This window comes from Dermacentor albipictus, chromosome 3, assembly GCF_038994185.2.
Source record: "Dermacentor albipictus isolate Rhodes 1998 colony chromosome 3, USDA_Dalb.pri_finalv2, whole genome shotgun sequence".
Lineage (NCBI taxonomy): Eukaryota > Metazoa > Arthropoda > Arachnida > Ixodida > Ixodidae > Dermacentor > Dermacentor albipictus.
The window spans coordinates 61938195-61945664 of record NC_091823.1 but is presented as its reverse complement, the minus strand read 5'-3'; positions in this window follow the sequence as shown (position 1 = coordinate 61945664).

Below are 7470 nucleotides of genomic sequence, written 5' to 3'. Positions count from 1 at the left end.
CCAATAAAAAAACTGTGATACATTAGCAAGAACTATTCATGTCTCCAAGTACCCTAAAGAAGTTATTTATACCACGTATAACGGGCCACAATTTACTGTCATAATGACCATCTTCGCGAGCATTTCATCCTCCCACCGCCATTTATTCCACGTAATAGACAACACACACACACACACACACACACACGCACACACACACACACACACACAAAAAAAACACGTTGATGCTCCTCATCAGTGGAATACTGCATATATTCGCATGCTTTCTACCCGAAAACATTGATAGTGTGGAATTGCCTCCAGGTCACATAGTCAGCTACTGGCATTATTGATACAGCCCTTTTCAATTTTTTTTTCTTTTTTTGCCGAATGATAAATTACAGTGCTCGAATTATTTTGTGCTTTTCGTGTAAATAATCGCCAGGAATTCCTTATTTTCAAGGAATATTTCTGTAACTTGTCTTATTAATTTAATGCTGTCTTGTACTGCGTATATCGGAATCTACTTTGTTCGAACTTTTTTTGCTGTGTACCCCAGCGCTGCCACGTAATGTTCGACGTCCCGGATTTCAAGGTATTTTTTTCATATTTGAGATTATGTAGCTCAGTAAAGGTTCTTGAAGTCCTTGACTCTATTTAGAATGCAGTGTTGCGCATCTTTAACAATAACCAATTCACTGGACCTGGGCAGGCGCCATCGAAACCCGTGACGTCGCGTCAACCTGGTGCGGAAACTTCAAGACGGCATCGCCACCTGCCTTTCATTTTCGCGTGTTTTCTGCCTTAACAAGCCTCACTTACCGTAATAGTGATTTTTTTTAGTGTTAAAGAGTAATTTACTAATGCAGCTCAAGCTATTTTTCTTTTCAGTTTCCCTTTAAATTAGTGCATGCTTCCACATAGCATTTATAATTGTATGAAGCGTCTATTTAAAAGCCCAGTGTGTGCCCTTTAAGGCGTGGCAGTAAGCGTTTACGAGGGTGTCGAAAATCCCCCGAGGGTGACTGCATTTCTTTGTTCAATTTTCTTTTACTCGTTTATCACGGTTCTGTCCAACTGCTCTTTCTATCTACTAACGCGTCTGCACCAGAGTTCGAGAAAGAGCTCATCCGCGTGCAACTATTCTCCATTCCTGTTCGTGTCCTGCGAGAAGAAAATAAGAAGGAATTGGGGCAATCGGCCGCGTGCCACAGGCCGAAAGAATAAATTATTAAAATTTTAAGATCAAAGGGGTGCGGTTAGGTTGGAGGAAGTGGCTAGAAAACAGGGAATGATGCTTTCATAATTAAAACGCTCTGTATAGTCCATCCTGAGATCTTTGGTAGTTCTCAAGCATTAACGATGTTCGTGGGATGTGGTTCAGTGCTTTTCTTCCTCCTGTGAGGTGACATTGACCAGTTTCCGTTGCAGACTAAATTTTTTCCGTTGCAAACTAAATTTTTTCTTTTACAACAGTGGCGTCTCGTTTTGTTAGATGTAGAAGCATGGCAAGATTATAGTTGTTAAGTAAAAATTGTGGATCATACCCTCCATGGGAGATTGCCAAAAAATTGAATAGGTTATCTGAAGTTATAATCATAACTAAATTTTAAAGGCTGATAAAGATTTGAACTTTGTTATTCTTTCGTTCGGAGCCTCGGCTCTGGGATTCAGCCACGGGATGTTTGTAACGGCGTCCAGGAATTCCTTTCGAGTCCAATAGAATGCCCGGTTATAGTTGTGTCGTCTTTTGCACTTTTTTATAATGATTACTCATGCATACTGTTGCTCTTCTTCTCATTCTAACACGTAATTTCGCCTTTCCACATCATTTACTCTATATCAGTCCAAAAGACAACTTGCAAAAGGCAATTAATAGTTTTATTTTTTCTCACGTGTCGACATTTACCTCACTGTTCAGAATATTCCTCATGAGCCATATTTATTTTATGCTTTTCATTGTAGTTACAATTTCATTATTGTTCGGCGCTGTTCACATTGGGCGAAGCCACAGCAATTTGCACTGGACTCCCAGAATCGGCTATTTAAAGCTTCTCTTGCTTTACGCTGATGGAGCCGTCTTAGCTACTGCGTTTCCTGTTCTTTACCTACTTTTCACCACGAGTAAATGAACGATGACCTTTTATTACTCATCTTCTCGAGATTACATATAAATAACTTTTTTATTGCTAAGTTTGGCATTATGGGTAGTCCTTTCTACTTTCCCGCTGCGTGACGTAAGTCCCTGATGGATATATGCCGTCAGCCAACCAACCACAACCAACCGTCGAATAAAGGCTCGGCAGTCCTGGCCAATCCGCTGTATTGGGTACGTGCTTTAGTTCCAGTTCATCGTCTCACTTACTTAATTTTTCACTTACTTCTTGGCGCTTCTCCTACCAGAGAAGCAATGCGTTGGAAGTTCTACTGGGCCAGCTTGACGTACCCTCGAATGCTTCTATGTTTCTGAAATGTTTCTGAACGATACATACTAGGGACACGCACAGAAATGTATGCAATGTCACAGATAACTTCATTTCTGAATCTGACTGACAAATTGTTAACATTATTGAGCTCGTATTTATGATTTCTGTTACATTTACGTTTATTTATTTATTTATTTATTTATTTATTTATTTATTTATTTATTTATTTATTCTGAAACATGAAATTATATCATCCGTGTCTGTCTGTTCAATCTCACTCGTTCTGATCTTCTTCGCTCCATTTGTTTAGCTTTAAAAATATTGCATTTTGCCTGCGCCACTCGATTATTGGCCAATACCCATTTGTGGGTATGCGCCATGATTTGAGGTCATCACCATCGTCACCAGCAAGCGGCGACACTGCAGCGCAATGGTTTATTCGAATGACCCAGTCACAGGGCCTACAGTAAGGCCGCCAACAGGCCACGATGGCGGTCGCCGACGCGAAGTCTGCAGCGGCACCCGTCTACGCGGCTGGGACCCACGTTGAGCGCGCTGGACCCCCGGCCTCCAACAAGGCGTCCCACGCTTCGGCAGTGCCTATGGGATCTAAGTTCAAAGCCACGACCTCACCAGAAACTGGAGGTACAGAAGAGCATGGAAGCCGAGTTGGTAGGAACTCTTCATCGCTCAGCTTGCTGGAGGCGGTGGTGGCTTGACCGCTTGTCACGATATTTTGATCGAGTTATGGTACTGGTTTTGCCTCAGTTTCATATTGGAACATCTACGCAGCGTTGTTTTGCCGGTCCTTCTTTATAGTTCACAATGACATGCACGCGGTCCATGGCAAAGTGCACTCAAGCCGGCAAAGTACCTTAATGTACCATCATTGGTCTTCGTAACGATTCTCTTCCAACCCTATCTGTTTTCGCACTTCAATGGTTAGAGCGGCGCCCCGTCTATAATTCATCACCGAGATCAAGCAATCGCGAGTGGTGGGTAATACGGCAGAGATAGAATTGAGCCAAAGGATTCCTTGCGTTACACCGGTCCAGGAAAAACCAATCTCTTTGCTCGAAATGACATGCAAATCGATTAACTTTCCTTTTCTGTTTTTTTTTATTATTGGCTCTTATAACGAACATTTAGTATTCCTCGTATCTCTGAGTGAACTTAGTGGCCAACAATAATATATGATAAACTCCTATTTCAATAAAAAAAAAAGGAAAAAGGCCCATTTTTTCGAACCTTGTGAAGTAAATATTCAATTGGTCAAATACTCAGAAAAAAATTTGAAAGTTGTTTGTTATTTCTTTATACCTTTCTTTTTCACGTTTTGTTTATTTATTTCATAATACCCCTAAAGGCCCCCGAAGCGGTATTACATAGGGGGTACCGATACATGAAAAAATGTGAGCTTTGCGCGTTACGGAAAAAACAACTGAAGTACACAAAAGCTATACAAAATTTTTTACAAAAGAAAACACAAAAGTTATACAAAAGTACGATATCTAGCAAAAAACAATATACAAAATACATTAGTCAAGTGAAACTCAGATAGAAAATACAAAACTGTCTGAGAAAATAAATTAAGGGAATTAAATAGGCACAATGTAAAAGAAGTAAACCGGGGTGTTGCTCGAAACTGCGTCAGTTGTCACGTTAAGAAATTAATGAGACATGAATCCACTTGTACAATGTGCACGCAGAACGGTAAGAGAAATGATCAAAACAATATATACACTGAACAACGTATGAAGACACGGTACATGATGAATATTTACACGTAATTATTGCGTAAAAGTTCCTGAAAGGTTGCGAAATCGGTTTGAGTAGCAATGTATGATGGTAGGTTATTCCATGCAACAATTGTTCGGGGAACGAAGGAGTTAGCATAGTTAGCTGAGCGACAATTGATGCGTTTTATCTTGAATATATGGTCTGTGCGTGGAAAGAAGGCTGTCGCTGGTTCGAAGATACGGTGAAGGTGCGGATGATGATGAAGTTTGTGCAGCAGTGAGAGGCGGGCAATTCTGCGGCGATGAAATAAGTCGTCAAGCTGAGCGCGAGCTTTTAGTGCTGAAATGCTAGTATAGTGTGAATAATCAGAAAAAATGAAACGGGCCGCGCGGTTTTGCAGTGATTCAATTTCTTGGGTGATATGCATACTCGATTTTGGGGCGTATTAATGTGATGTATGCTAGTCTGCGTAGCTTAGCTGGAGCATGCTTAAGGTGGCGGTTTATTCGAATGACCCAGTCACCGGGCCCACAGTGGGGCCGCCAACAGGCCACGATGACGGTCGCCGACGCGAAGTGTGCAGCGGCACCCGTCTACGCGACTGGGATCCACGTTGAGTGCGCTGGACCCAGCCATTGATTTCGAACTATGGCTAGTTGCGAAATCTATTCTTTCCCGTAACATTTGTACAGCAGTACCAACATGGTACAGCACCATGTGATGAGCCCGCACAAGCACAAACCACGATCAGATTATGAGGCACGACGCCATAGGGAGGGACTCCGGAAATATGGACCACACGGGGTTCTTTATCATGCACCTAAATCTAAGTACGCGGGTTTTTTCGCATTTCGGTCCCATCGAAATGCGACCGCCCTGGCTTGGATTTGATCCCGCGACCTCGTGCTTTGCAGCGCAGCACCGTAGCCACTAAGCAACCAAAGCGGGTGCATGTTAATTTTGTCCGATGTGTCAAAATGGGGGAAAAGAAGACGAAGAAAGAAAAAAAAGGAAAAAGAGGAAAAATAAAGTCTATCAATAACTACAACAGGGATGTAACACGCTTATCGCAACAAATAAGTAAAGGGGAATTGACGCAATGATAGTGTTGAAGGGCAAGGGACAGAGTCGTGTTAATTGTTTGCTGTGATCCATGACCTTAGGTACGTCTTCATTGCTTTTATGGCTGTTACCATCGAGTTCACAGTTAACCAATTACAGTTCAATGGAACATAAAAATTGGAGGGCGCTTCAACTTCGCCTTTAATAGTGAATTCCATTAGCATATTCGGTGTGGCCGACGAACTATCCACAAGAGCACTCCGATATGGTGGAGCGCAACAGTATGGAATCTGCGACTGAAACACAGGCACTCCCTCCGGCGCCGTAATTGTGTGTCGCAAACGTCGGAGACGCAGCGAAGCCCGCAATCCCTTCGGTGGCAACGCATCGAGCCAGCTTGTGAAGCGCCTTCGGAACTGCATTTCATCAACGAATATAAAGGCTGTTAAAATGCGAGTTTCGCAAAGGGCAGTCGCTGTTACCTCTTGATCCGAATGCTGTGGAAACGACGTCGTCGACGAAACGCGCAACTTTCGGTCTCTTGGCCGGCGGCCGAAACGCTATGTCGAAAGCTTGCCAGAATACACCATAGCTTCCGAAGCTTCTTTGTCGCTTGAGTCCCAGCTGGTCGAATCGGATCTAGAGCTGGTGAATCATCGCTCTCCGCAAGCAGTAAAAGCGCAAGTTCACGACGCGAGGGACCACTCATTCGCGTGCACGGGTGTGCGCGCCTTAGCGGTGCGTTGGCTGTGGGTGGCCTGACATCAAGCGACTTCCGGTCGACTTCGTCAATTTTCGCGGAGTAGAGAGCGCTGCTCCGTGGAGTGCATCTAGCGGTGGCGCTGCTTCCAGTCATCCAATGAAAAATACGGGAGGCACTGTCAGTCTCCCAATGGAACAGACTTGCTCCGCAAGCAGCAGGAAAACTACTACCGGAAATGCACGGAATCTGCCACTGGAATTCACCATAAGAGTGGAACGAGATAGCGTTCAAAGATCCCTGACTGCTTCTTACGCTTCCCGGCAACTGCTGCTTATCTAGCCGTAATGTTTACCGGGAAACGCGGCGTCTTGCGTGGGCCGATCGCGGTGGCTGTGCACAGATGCGCCACACCTCAAACAGCCGCTAAAAAAGGGGGTCCTGTTTGAGTTGCCGCGTAACAGAATTTTGTTTTCCCTTATATTGAAATTGCAATCCAACGCTATTATGTCTGTAGGTTGTGAGTAAGTCGTACTTTACGAATTTTCCCGACGCATTTTACCTTGAGAAAGTAAATTATTCCAGTAACGCCTATGTGCCACGCGAAGGGCCTGGGTTGGTTCGGGATGATTTGTCCCTCGCGGACAACGCTGCCAACGCCGACAGCAGATTTTCTGCGACACGGGGCGCTTTATTAAAGCACGAGTCATCGTTCCGTAATTAGTACATAATCTGGGAATAACAGATTTACGACTCGACGTACGGTCGGTTGCCTTCTTTTTCTGGAATTTTAAAGGCACCGGAAAAAAATATTGCTTATATAAAACACCTAATGTGAACTATTTAGCTACAGGAAGCATTTCAATATATATATATCTCACGCACAATATGTAATAGCAGCGGCGATTATTCTTATGACGCAGTAAATTGTTTAGAGTTTATACGGAGATGCTAAACCGTAAGCAGACACGTCATATTTAACAATTGACTCACCTAAGCCTTTATAGACTAGTTACGTACGAACAAGCTTGAAATGAATTGCAGCGAATACAGAAATTCACTGACCATGCATCCCTAAACGATTTGCTACATGTTCTAAATGATAATTCTAAGACAGCGTTAAATCAGAAATCATTCCTAAATACTTAAAAGTGTGTGACAGAGCGAGCAGATAAAAGTGACAGATGTGACGAGTACACATATGTAGATAAATTGGATGGGGTGGCTTAATGGTCATATGAGGGATACTATGGAAACACGCGAGAGTTGTTTTTGATGAACTTATGCAGTTTCAGTGGCACTAAAGACTTTCATTTTAGTGATCCTCTACGATTCTCCCTTCCTCCACATAAGAAAAGGAGGCTAATAGAGTGGATTTATTGTGAATATAATCAACGCAAAGCAGTGTCTTAAATTACGATTTCCTACAGAAGCTTTCGGACCGCGAAATTGGCGTAACCACACGATTTTGTCACAGGGAAGTCATCCACACAAGACGTGTGGCACCACCCTACTGAACCCTTGATTATCTGGTTTACTTGGGAAACGGCAATATAAATTGTA